We start from the raw sequence: 18,063 nt of genomic DNA, 5'->3' as shown, positions 1-18,063 counted from the left end.
ATGCCACTGAACAATATCATTTGATTAGCCACACAGAGCACAGGAAGTCACCTCCGCGGTCTCTTCCTCTTTTTCATCTGCGGGGGGCGCCACCCTCTCCATGGAGTCTTTATTACTGATGTTATCTCAACCTTATAGACTGCACCGAAACTCAAAACTGGAGACGCGCCAGACGCAGGGTAATGCAGCTCATCCATCTGACTAATTGGACGAACACAGAGGAGGGCGAGAGAAGAAGGTGAAAACGGCTGCAAACGATACATCTCTTTTGCCAGCTGGAAATGTGTTCATCTTGAGGATGTTGCAATCCGTAGTAATGTGTCCAAATGTTGCCTTTACAGCAAGTAACGTCAACATTTTACACAGCAATGTGACAAGGATGACTAGGGTTAGGTACAAAGTTAAGCCTGTTGGGTCCAGGGACAGCAGAAAAGGAAGTTACTTGGGACTTATGGGTGAAAATCAAAATGAACATTATTGTTATGTTTTATGATTCTAGATGAGTAATATTTTGGGATAGTTATTGAAAAAAGGTATTTAACGGTTTTAACGGGAATAAGCCAAGTATAGTTAGAGTACTGGTACAGAAACAAAAAACCTTAAAGGAACAGGCCACTGTTTTTCCATACTGAGGTATGTTCTTGCCGTAGCTTTTTCCAGATGCCCCTTTTAAGTAAAGTAAAATCCTACATTCCTCCAAACGAACTTGAAAAAGCAGCACATGCACTCATTACCACTCGTCTAGACTACTGTAATGCTTTGTACTGTGGTTTGGACAAAGCATCCATTAAGAGGCTACAAATGGTCCAAAACGCAGCGGCCCGCTTGCTGACCGGCACCAGGCGACGTGAGCACATCACACCTGTGCTCGCCCGTCTGCACTGGCTTCCTGTCTGTCACAGAATCAATTTTAAGATTCTTTTAATTGTTTTTAAATGTTTAAATGGCTTGGCACCTCTGTATCTGTCTGAGCTACTCTCTGTCCACGCCCCGTCCAGAGCACTTCGCTCAGCTGACCTGCTCCTTCTGGATGTGCCCAAAACGCACATGAAAACCAGAGGAGACAGAGCTTTTTCCGCTGCTGCCCCCCGACTGTGGAACGGTCGGCCCCTCAGCATCCGTTTGGCCCCGACTCTAAGCAGTTTTAAGTCCTCCCTTAAAACTCACCTCTTTACACAGGCCTTTTAATATGTTCCACTGTTTCTCCATTGTATTTTTTGTTTAATTGATGCAATGTTCACCATGCCTTGTTTGTATTTGTATTCCTAGTTTTTATCATCTGTTTGTGTCGTGAAGCACTTTGGGCAGCCGTGGTTGTTGTAAATGTGCTATAGAAATAAACTTGACCTTGACCTTGACCTAGACGAGTTGATGCGTACCTGTCTGGTCTTTGTGGGTGCCCGTGGAAGAGCTTGGGAGCTTCCAACTTCACCCCCGTTTGGAGCTATAGGAACACACTGGGAGAGGCCAAATGCTAACAATATCTTTGGTCATTTTGCGTGACTGAGGGCACCCACAAAGGCCCAACAGGTACATATCAACTCATCTAAGCTCAGGTAAGAACATAGCTCAGTTTGTAAAAACAGTGGCCAGTTCCTTTAATGGTACCCACTGATGACTTAAAAAATGTGCCTTCACTATACAGTCAGTCCAAACCGCCCACTGACTCATACTACTGTGCATACGACATAATCATGTAAATTCTTCCATCCTTGAAAGAACTAGCACTTACATGCCGAACATCACACAAAAGAAAGCCTGTCTCCGATCCTCACCCCAGAGACGAACCACTTTATTTTGGGTGTCCATGAATCTCCGGCTAATTACCCACACAATAGCACCTTATTAAGCATTCATTTCTAATTTACTGCCTCCGCTCTCCCGTCCTCTCCTTCTCAATGGGATTTAACGACTCGGACACAGATGTTAAAGTGTCCTCTTGTACTAAAGGGCTCAGGGGACATGTCGGACACAGGCCGGGCCCAGAGAATGGACACAGTGGGGGATTTACATGTCAGCGCAAAGAGGCTGCGGCCCACGCTTTCGGCAGAACAGAGAGAGCTGGGTAAGAACAAACAAAGGAAATCTGAAGAAAATGGTTTTATGGAGTTGTTGAAACATAGTGACATTGAGGCATGACCTATCATATATAATTGTGCATTGATATGTCACATTTGATCACTCATAAATCTGGCATACATATAGAAGAGACTTTATGAGCAAAATCGTTTTTTTAGCATCTTGTTTATTGCGTTGAGCGCCTTTTCGCTGGCTGCACAGGGAATGAACCATGGAATTGACAAAATACAAGCAGCTATTATAAGCTAATGGCATTCAAACAGATCAAATTGAATTGTGGCACACAATTTACTCAGAACGGGTCCAATTTCACATACATATATCTCATATAATACATTTATTGCCCCCAATAATAAGAAATATGTACATTCAGTTTGTCTCCTTCTCACACTGATGTCATGCGGTGGAACTGTCTTTATTGTACTTTGTGTTTAAAGTCCATACACATTCATTGGACCCACTGATTGTTTCAGGGCTCAAAGAGCTGACGTTTTGTTCCTTTAAGATTCAACTTTCTTCATTTCAGTTTGTGTGCCCTCTGCTGGCAACAATGGCGTTTTCTGTTTTGCATGCACTGAAAGACAAGGCAGAAATGCTCTTGCCCGTTTTCCATATTTCATTCATTATTTTATGTTAATATATAAACTAATGCTGTCAATCGATTCAAATATTTAATCCCAGTTGATCACATGAATGTCAGGTAACTCTCGATTAATCGCAAATCAAGTAAATGTCCTTGAATTATCATTTTAATACTCTTATCGGGTACCTCAAATATACGGCAAACCTGGAGTGCAGGTGGGTCGCTTTAGAAAGTGCATGTTATTTTTCCCTTGCATCGTTGGTTTACAACATAAAGTGCACTCTTATCCGTAAATGCCACTCAAAGCAGGCTATGTTTGTTGAACGTCCAGTTTTGAACGCATCATTAGCATGTTTTCTTTTAACCTCGAGCTCTTCTGCTCCAAATATGTGCACAACAACAGCAGTGCACGACAGACATCACAAGCACGACAGGCACATGTGAAGATAATGCAGCAGTAAGAAGCAAAGCACATTAAATAACAAGACAACAGCTTCTTACTAACCTGAGGAAAGAAGCATCTCGTCGCGTCAGGTCGGAAAGCTGCTCCACTTTAGTTCCTGATGGAGAATTATTATTCACATCTGCCTCACAAATACTGACTGACCTTAATCTACACTGTCAAATTGGAACATTTGGCGCCGACCTCTACAAGTTGGCGCAGGTTGCCTTTGTATAACTGAGGTTATTTAACTCTCCTCATGTGGAAGTATCGCCAGACTCTGAATAATCAATGCCCTGAATACTGCATTGACTGTTCAAATGTCTCCAGGCCAGCATTAACGGTAATGAACTTCCTCCACTTAAGACATCCAGACTGTACCCCGCCTCTTCATTCACCTTTCCCCGACTGCTTTAGTATTTCCCTAACAGTTTGACAAAAAGAGTCAATGACGTGGTAAAAGTAAAGCGTCTGGATGGTTTCTGCTCCTCGTTTCCTGCTCAGTCCGTAAGTAAATTCAAAGATGTTCTCAGCAGCACGATAGGAAAACAAACCAACACATTTCTCCTGTAAACTCATGGTCACGTGACGCGCTCCCAGGCAGCAGCCGAGCGGCTCACGCGGCGTCTTTATGTGTCGGCAAATTGAGATGAATTGACTAAAAAAATGACGCCGTTAAACTTGATTTGCGTTAAAGCGTTAATAACGAGATATTTTGGAGAGCACAAACATAGACTCAATTCTTCCACTTAATAATAGTATGAAAAATGTATGATGTAAGAGCACATAGCCTACATCATCAGGAGAAGGCCATGAACGCACCATGACATCTACATTGTCAATGCGGAGCTCTGATTCACTTTATTTGCCTGAAGCAGTGAAGGCAGCGCAGTCAATATCCCTGGAAGATGTAAGACAGTGACGTTACAGAGAATGAGACAGACCCGGTTCAAAATGAGGAGCAATGCCGTAGACCTGGGGACGCTGCATTAAACTGCAAATGGACCGCTGAATGAAGGGCACGGGAAGGAAAGTTTTAGTCCTGCTTTCGTCCCTTTAAACTTGATATAGTCTTTCTGCAGTGTGAGTTTGGCCAGTTTTAGCCCCTGACCAAAATTTAGTTCTGGTTTAATTATTGAGCCATATGTGAAGGATGCAATATTGGCCTGAGGAAGGACAAAAATCCCATCAATCGTGTTTATTAGGCCAGTTCTGGATTCTGGACTGTTCAGTTGTTTTACCAATGAACGACTGGAATATTTTGTCTGTCAAGTAAAATCAATGCTGGTTATGTTTATTTCAGGTCTAAATACTGTTCTGGTTAAAGGCACACTGCGTAACATTTTGGACTCTACTGTCCAGAAAATGCTGTTAACTGCAGTGTGTAATAAAAGAAAAGATTATGGATGAGAAACTAACCTGTTTAAATCTCATATTCTACTGCCTTTTGTCACATCTCCATGGAGACGAGCTGGAGACGCACCCACTCCCAGTAAAGTTTGCAGTCATATCTTAGGAGGGGTGAGCCTCATAAATGTGTGTTTGTACATTTATGAGGTATTTTTCAATGATGAAAATATCTGTCATAAAATAAATGCTTGTATTTAAATTTTATTTATTGGGTAAAATTCTACGTGGTGTGGCTTTAAATAATTGTCTACACAGAAAAATAAGCAGACTCTTACTGAAGATGATTGACACAAAATCAATGTGAATTTCTGCCCTTTGCCCTCTTATTGTTGTTCTTGCAGCGGATTGGTTCCCTCACTTAATCAGTGAATGGCACTTAATAGAAATAAGTGGCCCGGCCTGATGATTTATTGTTCATGTTGTCGTTCTAGTCGTGAAATGTCATAGTGACCTGTTCTGCTTTGCCGCAGCATGTTTTCACGGATGTAGCAGTTTTGCGCTCCAAGTGTTTTCATCGTACTTCCATTGATTCGATGTTCACATTCTCTGTTCTACCTCGAGTCTTTCCCACGGCTGCCTGAGCGTTCCCAATATCAAATTTGGACCATCCTTGTTACAATCTTTCATTTACCAAAACACAGACTGCATTTCCCTCTTCTCCTTACATGCTCAAAAATGAAAGGCAGAAATATGAACCACTCTGCCGCCTGTAATTAATTTTGTACATGCTCAAAGACGACGCACTAATTACTGTACCTAATGACTAATGGACTGTGTAAACCTGCCCTCAATGCCGCTGCAGAGGTCAAATATAACCATCTCATCAGTCAGTCATCATGTGCACTATCCCGACTGGGCTGGAGCCGCGGGGCCTGTCCCTGGTGATAGATCGGTTCCACTCGAAGGGCCTCACAACATCAGAGCCTGCAGCTTTATCAATATTCATTTGCGCCATCCCATAATATTCATCTCCTCATCCATATTAATCGGGGCCAATTAGGAGCCGTGTGCTACAGAGGAGATGGGCTCTCTCAAGTGACTCTGAAAGGCTTTAAGAAGGATGTAGGTCTGAGGATCCTGAGAGAGAGTTTATGTTACAGAGAAGTTGTGAACCTCAGAACGCTTTGAAGGCCCTCCCTCATTTTTCTCTTGTAACGCATGGAAGAACAAATATTTTGTCCTTCAGAATACTGTAAACTTGTATTTAAAGCAGTACTAAGTAACTTGTTTACTTTAATAAATCCTTTCCGTATCCAATACAAGTGTTACTGGGATGATTGGGGGTCTTTCATCTCCCCCTGGTGTCTCTGGCCAGAAAACCACAATTGCAACTTTGTTGCCTATGGGTCGGAGGCCCCAATACACACTAATGGAATCACGAAAAAGAAGGTAACAGGCTAACGGGCAAAGCAAGCTGCGGGCTAGCGCCACTTAAACAGTATTTACAGCCAAGTTTGAGTGAAAATAATGATCTCCATTGTGTAATTGGATGTACAATATCCCTCTCTCCCTTTGTCTTTTCTGTCAGCGTAGTATTTACTCTCACGGACAATTAATGAGAAAAAAAAGCAATATCTATCTAAAACAAACAAACAAACAAACAAACAAACAGCACGTCTGTTATGGTTAAACCAAATGATTAGGCATAGTAAATGTTTTAAAAATGATGGATTACGTATTCAATTACTAATGCTTTACAAAAAATCTCAATGGTGAAGAAAAAAGAATCTACTTAACAAAATAACCTGTCCAGTTTACATTGTCTATTGTCTTTAACTTTGATGGTGTAAATTAATTTAAAGACCTTTTGGGATTACCTGAGATTATGGTTGGATTGAAAGTGGTTTCTATTTTCCCACTTGTACAAAGTCAAATTTACGCCTTGGCCCAACTGGACCCCGCTTTTCTTCAATGCCTTTCACCATCTTGTCTTTCAATTGTTTTTATACGTATTTTAAACTATGATTGCTTATACTTCCGAATGACAAAGACAAAGCACTCCAATTCTCTCTAGACGGTTAATGCTTTTATAATTGCTGTTTCACAATTTGAGCTTCTGCTCAAATTGCTTCTTTCCTGTCCACATAGTCTTTATATGTAATTACTTGTAATATGAAAATTTTAAATGAGAAGCAGCAGCAGCATTCCCCAGACATCTGCCCTGTGCATGTTAGATATGAGCAATATGCTCCTCAGAGGCCGACGCGTCTTTAACTCTGTCTCTGTCTGTTCTAATGCTCGTAACCTTTATGAATAAATGAAACCTACAGGGAAATGCTCCACATAGACTCATACAACAATGCATCATTGTTATAGTGTCTGCATGTCTGTAGGTTTAGCATTTTGCAGTTTCAAATACTATAGACAAAAACATTTTTTTTAGCATAATAATTTAGTATAATAGATTAGTACGTATACAAACTACAACTAAAATAATGCATCTGTGTTTGTACGCTCTACATTGAAAGACACTTTACATATTCATTCACAGTGTCCTGGGATAGACTGATGGAATTGAAGTTGTCCTATTGCACCATCAAACCACCACCAACCTCTCACACTTTCTACCTGAGACACTGTCGTCCCAAGTGCCTATATGAAAAGCTAGTATTTTTGTCATAAAAGGAATTCTTTCATTTCAATTCAAACTAAAACTCTACCACGTGTAAATCACATGCAAAGAAACAGAACTGTATTACTGTCAAACCCTTGGTGCAAAAGGACAATAGTTAATATAAACAGAGCAGTAATAAATACATATGTGCACAAGAGGGGGCAGCAAACAGAGGGAAGGGGAGAGTTCAGCCTCCGGACAGGCTGGTGGATGAAGCTGTCCTTCAGTCAGTTGGACTGTCACTGATTGAGACTCCGCAGTCTTGTCCCAGAGGCAGGACTGAAGAGGCTGTGAGATGGGTCTGATATCTCTATCAGAGGTAACCCTGTCCGTTTTGCCACAGGGAAGCTGCTCGAAAGGGCCCTGCCCAGAACATTGTTAAGCCAAAAACACAACTGTCTACACAGTCCACAGAGAGGATTTTGTACCGGTGTTTGGGCACATAGTTGGGCATCACTGCTATAAAGAATAAAATAGAATGTGTTATACAATTCAATATGTCAAATCACTTAAAAAACTCATTATGTAGTAATGCTCTTATCTTTAAATGAATAACATTAAAACATCTTCTATGGTAAGCTCCTTTCTAAACACACTTTCTTGCATTAATAAGGCCTCTTCATCTTCCTCCATCGCTGTTAAAAACACACCGCATCTTTTCAGACAGTCCCTGGAGAATCTCAAATCCTGACTTGAAGCACATTATTCCACCACCCTGCGCTGGAGCCGACATTTTATCATCAGACAGTTTAGTCGGAGCGTACCATCTCTCTTCATTAGTTCAGATGGTACGGCCTATTCCCATGTCTGCTGCTGCGGATAAGGCCTGATCTCCTCCACGTCCACCGCCCACCAACTTAATCCACAAAATGGCTCCTGTGGGCTAGTCTTATTCATATTGCCTTCAGCGCTACAGTTTCAATGGAGAAAATGAATGATGTCTGGCTATCCCGCAGCCACTAGTGTATTTTGCATACACAGATTAGTGTTCTGTCAGCTTACAAAAACAATGCCCTTGCTATTCACAAGAAAATGATGACACAAACACAGTCTCGGGAGTTTGTTTCCTTTGTTATTTAATCTCAATCAAATTTCTCAATCAAAATGTTTATTATGAATTGCTTGAATCATTGAATGGAATCGTCATGGCCTATAATTTTGTCCTTGGGAATATATGAATGCAAAACTATTTTGTTTTGTTAGGTTTTTGTAAATCCTTGCACTATTTTACATTTTATACATTTGCTAATGCTAATTGAAGATCCAGACAAACAGGCATTCTAATCTTCTGCCAAAGGTTAAATGAATGATTACAATAGCAGCTAATGCCCCTCTAAAAGCTCATTGTTGTGGATCTTGGAGTTAGTATAAATAAAGCACGCTGAGTGGGATGTCCTCCAATAAAACCCAGCACAATAAAGATCATAAATCACGTCTGAACCAGGAAGTGCAGGGGCCTTTGGGAAAGACTGCTGACTCTGCTCTCGAGGTGCTACGGTGCTAAACAAAGCTGTGACTGTGTCTTAGTTGTTGGAAACATTAAGTTTAAATCTGCATGTGTGGGATAGTTGGGGGGGAGGGTTCTTCTGTCCTATATGCGGCTTTAAACCATGTTACGCTTGTACACAAAGAGGAAGAAATGAGATGGAAAAAACAGTAAGAGACAGAGCAGGAAAGGGTATAGGAAAGAGATTTTTGTTCGCCATTAAGTTTTGGTTAGTTTAGTCTTCAATGTCATGTCTCAGTCTTAGGTGATGGAAGTAGGCCATCATCAGATAAGGCTCTTAATTCAGGAAGTGCTATGGTTAAGGAAGTGCCTATAGGGATAGAGAAGTCAAGGGATGTTCGCTTGGATTGCTTCGCCTCAAAATCCTCTTATGTGGAAGAAGAATGAAGCACGGTGGTTAAGGCGCAATCATTTCCATGTTTTGCACACATTTGTCATATAACAAACAAATTCACGCAAATGCTGAAAATCATTCTCAGCATTATCACCATAAAACATCCATCAACTGTTTTCTGATCAAATTGTTAGAAGAAACATGCCCTTAAAATAGACAATGGCAAACAAATACATCCTAGTGCAATCTATCTTTTCTACATAAATGCAGCACAAATCAGTTTACCCTGGACTCTCATATTCTCCCATTAAACCCAGCACAAACAATATCATATATTTTTTAATTTCTTTTTGTTTTCTAGGCAAGAATAGTTGTATCAAACATCCTAAATAATCATTTGTCAAACCAGACTTTTGTCAGCAAACTTTAATGGACTGACTGTATGCATTCTTGCATGTAAAATGTAAGTAAGTAAAGTAAAGTAAGTGCTTTATTTGTCATTGTCAATCGTACAACCAAATAGTGTTCATGTGTTAGTCCTGAGCTGCTGCGACTGAGCCGCGCCACCACTGTGGGTCAACCTGACCAGAATATTTTTGGAGGTAAAGGAAACCCGGAGGAAACCTGGCTGCCTTCAGTCTCCCCCGGTCCTCTTAAACGGTGTACCGCCTCGTGAGTTTGTCCCTGTTTCAGAGCGTGGTGCCCTGCACTGGTCAGCTCCTCCACCTCCTCCTCCCTCTTGCGCAGCTCCACAACAGTCTTTCACCATCTTCTGGGAAGTAGTTCATCTGTTTTATTCTCCAGTTAACGTCCATTAGCCAGAACAATAGAAGGCATGTGTGGCTTAGCTCTGAGTCTTGACCGGATACCTCCTTGTTTATCCCTTTTTTGTTTCCTGTAGGTCCTCTTGTGACGCCTCCACTTTGGTGAAGAAATGTGTAGGTCTCAAATGGGTTTAGCTTATAAACTAGCTTTTTGCTTACTTTTAAATATCCACCTAATCTCACAGAAGGCTACCTTTCACATCGTTTATAGGCTATTCTTGCATCACTAGTTACTCTAGAGAAAATTGAGCTTAGGACATTCAGCATCTCTATAGCTTACTGTCAGACTTTTAGTCAAATGTTAATTGGTTAAACACATGAGCCGGAGACCTGTTTAAATATTTGAAACAATATAAAATGCCAGCACGAATGAGTATGGTCCACCAAAAAAAAACATGCGCTAACATTTTAATCTTGACCAAAATCATGGCTCAAAGTTGACTAGTTGTATTGAAAAAACAGTTAAAGTTGTCTAGCTACAATGAATAAAGTGTCAAAGTTAGCTAGCTACAATGAATAAAGTGTTAAAGTTAGCTAGCTACAATGAATAAAGTGTCAAAGTTAGCTAGCTACAATGAATAAAGTGTTAAAGTTAGCTAGCTACAATGAATAAAGTGTCAAAGTTAGCTAGCTACAATGAATAAAGTGTCAAAGTTATCTAGCTACAATGAATAAAGTGTCAAAGTTAGCTAGCTACAATGAATAAAGTGTCAAAGTTAGCTAGCTACAATGAATAAAGTGTCAAAGTTAGCCAGCTACAATGAATAAAGTGTCAAAGTTAGCTAGCTACAATGAATAAAGTGTCAAAGTTAGCTAGCTACAATGAATAAAGTGTCAAAGTTAGCTAGCTACAATTAATAAAGTGTCAAAGTTAGCTAGCTACAATGAATAAAGTGTCAAAGTTAGCTCTCTACAATGAATAAAGTGTCAAAGTTAGCTAGCAACAATGAATAATGTGTCAAAGTTAGCTAGCAACAATGAATAAAGTGTCAAAGTTAGCTAGCAACAATTAATAAAGTGTCAAAGTTAGCTAGCAACAATGAATAAAGTGTCAAAGTTAGCTAGCAACAATGAATAAAGTGTCAAAGTTAGCTAGCTACAATGAATAAAGTGTCAAAGTTAGCTAGCTACAATGAATGAAGTGTCAAAGTTAGCTAGCTGCAATGGCTAGGTGCATTAAAAGAAGAGTCAAAGTTAGGTAGCTGCAATGACTGAAGTGTCAGAGTTAGCCAGCTGTATTAAAAGAAAGGTGAAAGCTATAGCTGCATTGAAGGAAGGATCAAATACAGAGCACACGTTTCCTGCTTGATAACCTCAACACTATCATACTTGCTGTGTACACACTTTTTTACTGTACTTTACTTTTATTGAGAAATATTATAATTATTATCGTTTCGTTTGGTAAATTATCACCAATCTTCATCCAAGACTCCACAGTGTATTCGCCCTATTCCAGATGCTGCACCTCTGTTTGCTCGCTGCCCTGCTCTGGGACATTTTCCATTTGATTTTGATGTCCTTGAATGTGTTTGTATTGAGACGATGAGAGAACAGAGGGAGCGCAAAGTTTGCCCTTCAAAATAAAAGCCCTAATTGGGACCCTGGGGCGGACAGCGTTGCACTGCAGAGGCTGTCCTTGAACATCACTGTGGACTGTGTTAAGTGTGCGGGACAACGGAAGCTTTTGTTGTTGCGGTTTAGACTTTCTTTGTACAAATAAGGCATTAGTAGTCTGGACACTGACTGGCAACAATATTTGGAATACCAAGTCGAAAAGCCCACTCTACTCTCGTCTGACCATTAAACCCATAAAGGTGACGGTTGACATACACTATATTTGACCCTGTGTTTGATAACCCAGTGTAAACAAACAAAAAGAAAAGGAAAAATATAAGCATTGTAGCATTGGGAGTAGGTTATGCTCTGGTGAGGTAGCAACACAAGCTCAAATATTCCACAGTGTTACTTTAAGGTTTAATATCTAACACATCGGCATATACAGTAGCTTCATGTTCTGCTTTTCCATTAGAGCTCTGAACCTGCCTGTGTTGTACATCAAACCAGTTATGTACAGGTGCGGACTGGGACTGAAAAACAGCTATATTTGAACCTCTTACCACCCGCCTTAACATTAACGAGTGCATTTTCCCCAGTTCGGCTTTTTATTATTATTTTTTTGACTGGTATCATCAGCAAAAAGAACAGGAAAGGTGGTCGTAGAAACAGAAGCAAAATCATTCATATAAATAATAATGGTCCCAAAATTGAACCTTGTGGCACACCATACTCCACGGAATTCCTTTTAGATTCATGTTTTTTTATACTGGGCTTTCCCCAAATCTAAAGCCTCTCGACTGGAGATCAACAATGTAACGCCTCATTTGAAAGCTAAGACCTACAAAAGTGATGGAAACTTTTCGTCACGTCGCCTTATTTTTGTTGTTTTTTAAATTAATTTTTCTATCATTTTTTGTTGTGTTTTTTTGTCCGTGTTTTTGTCATGTTTTCATCCTCTTTTTCGCGCTATTTTGATGCTTTTCTTTTTAGCTTTTAGATTTGGGTAAAGCTCGGTTGAGGCGGGACTGGTGGCCCTAGAGCCAGTGGCCCTTCTGTGCTCTTCCAGAATGGACATATGGCCAGTCCGCCCCTGGTTATGTAATGTTATTGCTTTATTTTTGCAGCACATGCCAGTCCTCTAGCGGGGGGGCACGTTTTCAGCCATGACACCGGTGTAGTGTAAAAATAAAATAAACGAGGACACACGCTGCCTCCATGTGACTGGGTGACCTCCACACTCCAGTCGTACACAGATGGAGAGTGCAGAAGCTCGGCTCTGGTCAAAAGCAGCTGGAAAAACTAATACATTATTGATTGGGCTCTAATGGCTGCAGTTACAGTATGGAAATGTGAAGGCTCTCTGTTTGTTACGGCTAATATGCATCGTGTTTATATTGCATTGATTCTTGACCTTAGGGTCACAAAGCTACACAGTGCACGGGTCACCAGGGACCTCTGTGGTGGTCCAATAGCTGCTTGAACAATAACGAAGGAACTGGCTTATAGTTCTTGTAGAGCACAATTTGTAAGCAATTCAAAGTGCTTTATAGAACAGGGTGTATTAGACTATACATACAAAAAAAAAAGATCTCCATTGTGTAATTGAATGTACAATATCCCTCTCTCCCTTTGTCTTTTCTGTCAGTGTAGTATTTACTCTCACGGACAATTAATGAGTAAAAAAGCGTAACATGCTACGACACCTGCAGTGGCGCTTATGGCCTCTAGGGGCATGAGTTACTTAGTACTGCTTTGAATCAAATCAAAAGTAGTTCATCTTCAAGAAGACAGATTTTAGTTACATATAAATGGATGCATAATGTATTTCATGGCAATTGTTGTTCTATAATATCCATTTCTCTTTTCAGTGGGTTATATGTATACAATGTTTACAATTCCAGATAAGTGTAAAAATAAATCCTCTCAAACTTACTGGCATTAACATTAAAGTATAACAATACATGAGCAGTTGAAATATGTATCTAAAAACAAACAAATAGAGACTGGAAGCCACTTTTCGACTTAAAATGATAATGACATCAAACCTTTTAGGCAAACTCAAAAACAAACTTTCTTTTCCCTCAAGCATCCAAAACAAAGTAAATTGAAGAATCACAGGAGCCCACAAGTGCATACAATTGTCCTTTATTATAAAGCTAAAGAGTTATAACAATAATAAGATACAATAACAAGCTAAAGCACAAGGCAAGTGCAGGGGTCCACTTAGACTCTGCATCTGTTGTCTTCTACGATAACACCAGAGACATGCCTTAAACCTTTCAATTCCCACTACAAGCACAAATCAAGGCAGCAACACTTTTGCGCTGTATTACCCATCAACTTGCAGTATGTGGAGTGGTGACAACTGGAGGTGAGGAGTTTTGAACCGCAGATGGTGTCACAGCATGGACATGAAGGTGAGTCAGATCCAGCCACTAAGTTCATGACAAGATCAAATATTTGACCTTCCAAATCCCTCCAGGCCTTGATCAAGATTAAATCAGGATTTAACTCGGACTCTAAAAAAGACTTGCATTTGACTAAACTGTGCGTAAACTGAGAGTGAACTAAATCTAAAGAAAAAAAAACCTGACTTAAAGGCACACAGTATAACATTTTGGGTGTTTCTGCTGCTATACAAAACATGCTCCTATTGATCCGCTAGGCACAGAAAAGGCCCTTGTTTGTTCATTTTTTAGGTATTTTTCAACAATAAAAAACATCTGTAATAAAATAAATACTTGTGATTCTATTTATTGGGTAAAACTTTACACGATGCAGCTTTAATGCATTATGAAAGCACAACTGAAATGATCTCAAAATCAGAATGAACAAAGTCATAAATGCACATGACCCAGAACGTGTAGAAAGTAATTTAGATGTTGGAGGTAATGTTTAGTTTTAAACAGCAATGCAACTAATGCCATTCCTCATTTGAAAGCTAAGAACATCCATAATTTGCCTACATTAGCACTAATTAAGACTTGCGTGGGGACGGGTGCTGGGATTATGGAACTAGGAGAGAGTCCCTTTGTGTGTCATGTTTCCTTTTCACTTTCATCAGAAAGATTTCAGATTCTTCCTTTTCTTTCCAAAGCAAAAAGAGATTCGCGTCCCTCCACATCAGATAAGACTAGACAGTGACAGCTATTGAATAGATTCAATATTCGACCTGCTCGTTCGCCCTAGTACCGACCATTAAACGTTACAGCGGAGTCGCCACCTCTGCCTGTCTCCTGTCTGTTTATCTGCACAAACCTCATTAAACATGTTGAGTGGTCTGATGCTGAGGCGCCTGACAGCAGCTGCAGGAGGGGCGGGCAGAGGAGTGTGTGATGGGGGAGCGCATTAATATTTATAACTCCTTTAGAGGGACACAGAGAAATGGGCAGTATTAGCAAGTCTAATCCCTCAGCGCAGTGATCTGAAGAGAGAGACGGGCAGGATACGGCGTGCAAACCAGTCCAGGGGTTCTCGAACTTCGCTGCGGAAAAAGATGGAACCCGGAAGTGTGTCCTCCGCATTTTTGAAAGCCCACACGCCGTCACTGGAGTAGCTCTGCACTCAAACCACATTTGTCAGGACGCCATTGATTTGTAAGCATGCTGTTACCAGGATGACAAACATGCAAATATGGTGTTAAACATGGATCATTCCCACTCCTGCCTCCAACCCTTTAACCAACACAGTCGTTGCTGTTTAGGTGTCTGTATGAGGTCATAAAACATAGAGGTGCCCGAAATCAGGTTGTCAGGTTTGGTTTTCGTTTTGCCATATTTTGTACTTTTTTGGTTTGCCTTGTTTAAAGGCACACTGCGTAACATTTTGGACTATACTGCACCATCAACACAAAAAATGCTCTCAAGGACCAGCTCAACACAGAAAATGCTATTTTTGAGGTGGATAATGAAGGAATGGATCTGGATGATGGCCTAACCTGTTTAACTCTCAATTCTGCTGACTTTAGTCGACGTCTCCATGGAAACGAGCTGGAGACGTACCCACTCCCGGTAAAGTTATAGTCATGTTTTAGCAGGGGTGAGCTGCTCAGAGCATAAGCACATGTTTGTTTGAGGTATTTTTCAATGGTGAAAATATATATCGTAATATATGTCGTATATATATATCGTATATATATCGTATCCTGAAAAACAGCCCTGGACTCTGGTCAGCCTGGCCCAAATTAGCGTAAATGTGACACTTCCACAAATACATATGTTAACCTCTTACCCCCCGCCTTAACCGAGAGCATTTTCTCCAGTTCGGCTTTACCCAAATCTAAAAGCTTCTTGACTGGAGAGCAACACTGCAATGCCTCATTCGAAAGCTCAAATCTAGAAAAGTGATGGTAACTTTTTTGTCACGTTGTCGCTGCATTTTTGTCATGTTTTTGTTGCTTTTTCATCACTTTTTGGCCTGTTTTTGTCACTTTTTTGTCGTGTTTTCGTCTCTTGTTTTTCGGGGTTTTTTTTCATGTTATTGTTGTTTTTTCATCGCTTTTTTCATTGCTTTGTCGTCACGTTTTCGTCACATTTTGTTGTGTTTTTTTGTCACCTTTTTGTCGCTTTTTTGTTGCACGTTTTTTGTTTTTGGATGCTTTTCTTTTAACCCCTTAACTCCCACCTGAACCGAGCACATTTTCTCCAGTTTGGCTTTACCCCAATCCAAAAGCTTCTGGGAAAAAAGGTGTGAAAATAGCAACAAAACTGAGACAAAAACAATGATGGAAATGTGACAAAAAAGTGACGAAAAATTTATGAAAAAGTGGCCAAAAAAGGACCAAAATTAGACGAAAAAATGACGGAAACAAAAAAGTTCCACTCCACTGTTAATCATTCATATGTACACAGAGTAATGAGATTTAAAGATCAGGCAGGCTCTGATGCTCAACTGCGGGAGCGAGAGAGAGAATTGAGGCAGTCCTATAATTGGCAGCCGAGTCAAAGTCCTCACAGGGAAACTCAATACAGCGGAAGGTTACAAATTGCAAAGTCAAATTTTGTTCAACCAGAATCAGAGATCGGTGACAGGATGGAATGGAGGAGCAGGGGGGGAAGTTTAATGAGTCAGGCTAGAGATGCAAAAGGCAGATCTCAGCTTTTGAGAGCCCAGTGCTGTGGGGAAGGTGGAGGGGAATTACGCACTTTTCACACTTTTGAGGAAACAGAAAGAACTGACGATGGATCTGACGTGGGGTGAGGCGCACAGCACACGCCCCAAGACAAAGGATAAAACGGAGGCAACTTTGTGTCACTTCATTTCCCAAAGCTTGTGAAGAGGATCAAGCAGAAACTTTCATTTTCTATTCAATTCATCAGTGCATTTTCTTTCCATACTTGGCGAAGGCAAGGCATGTATTAGGGCTGGGATGATAGTATATTGCCAATTTGCCATACAATAAGTCAACTATTTTAATAAGGAATTTCAATGCTTCTACCTGAATGAAATGAAAATGAAAGGACACATCAGGTTTTCAAGAGTAAAAAGATCTGAGTAAAAGCGTGGTTGTAATAGAAGTGGTCTCCCAAACTGATACTACCATTATTGATCCTAAAGCCCCAGTCCTTATTAAAGTCTGATTACAGATTACAATAAGTGGATGAGAGAAGATTTTCGGAAGCAAATGATAAGCTCTTTCCGTTTTCCCACCTGATCGGACCTGATAGGCCGGTTCACTAGGAAGCTCGTCTCATTGGTCAAAGTTTTGGCACCGGGGATTATTATTAGTTGCTGAGATGAGCAAAGGGAGGGACTTTAGAAAGAATATATTGATTTAATATTACTTATGTTACATCAAATTGCAGGCCCAGGATGATAGTTTTACGCAACCTGTTAAATTTGTAAAACATTTAAAGTTTAAAGTCGTAAACATTTGATTAGTTTGGTCTCCAAGTGACTTTGGGCCAGTCACCAAACACAATGTCAGTCTGCGCTTTCGACACCGCAGATTACCAATAACCACTCACAGACAAGGGCAAAGTCATGGATACAGGCAGCTGCAATGAGTTTCCTTTGCAGGGTGGCTGGGCGCACAGAGAGGAGGAGGAGGAGCTTGGAGTAGAGTCGCTGCTCCTTCATGTCGCACAGGTTTTCACATGTTTTTATGGCTTTAAGAATACGGATCATGGACGTACAAAGTCATCTTTTCAAAACGCGGCTTCCCTATAGCTGCTGTTGTGTGTGATGCGGGTGAACAGCTCTTTGTTCAGACGGAGCTGAGTGCTTCCTCTACAACTTTAATAAGCCTCTTGTCAGACCTCTCCAAGTGCACCATGTTTTCAATGGGAACCAACCAACACCCTCACACTCGTTTGGTTCATGTGTTTTATGGGGACCTTGCATTGCAATTTATATTTTCTGATATCTCGACACCAGAGTTTCCCCTGACTGAACCGTTATTATTGTACCAAAGCCAGCTCAGGACCCTCAGGACCCTCAGGCCTCCTCCAGCACGACAACACGCAGTCACAGGTTTGAGTCCCCACTTGGTAAACATGTACACACACACATGCTTATATATTTGATACAAGCTTGATCTGTCCTCCATCTGGGTCATACTCATTATGTTGGGCTGTACTCTGTATGTGCGTCAATGTTATGGATTGGTTGATGCTGTAGTGGCCTGAGAGTGAAAGGCTCCTTATTGAAATAATATGTTATGGGCGAGTCCAAATGTTATTAACCCATAAAATTACAAAATCACAATCAGAGAA

The sequence above is a fragment of the Gobius niger genome (assembly GCF_951799975.1).
Source record: "Gobius niger genome assembly, chromosome: 20".
Taxonomy (NCBI): Eukaryota; Metazoa; Chordata; class Actinopteri; order Gobiiformes; family Gobiidae; genus Gobius; species Gobius niger.
Note: the sequence above shows the minus strand (reverse complement) of the source record.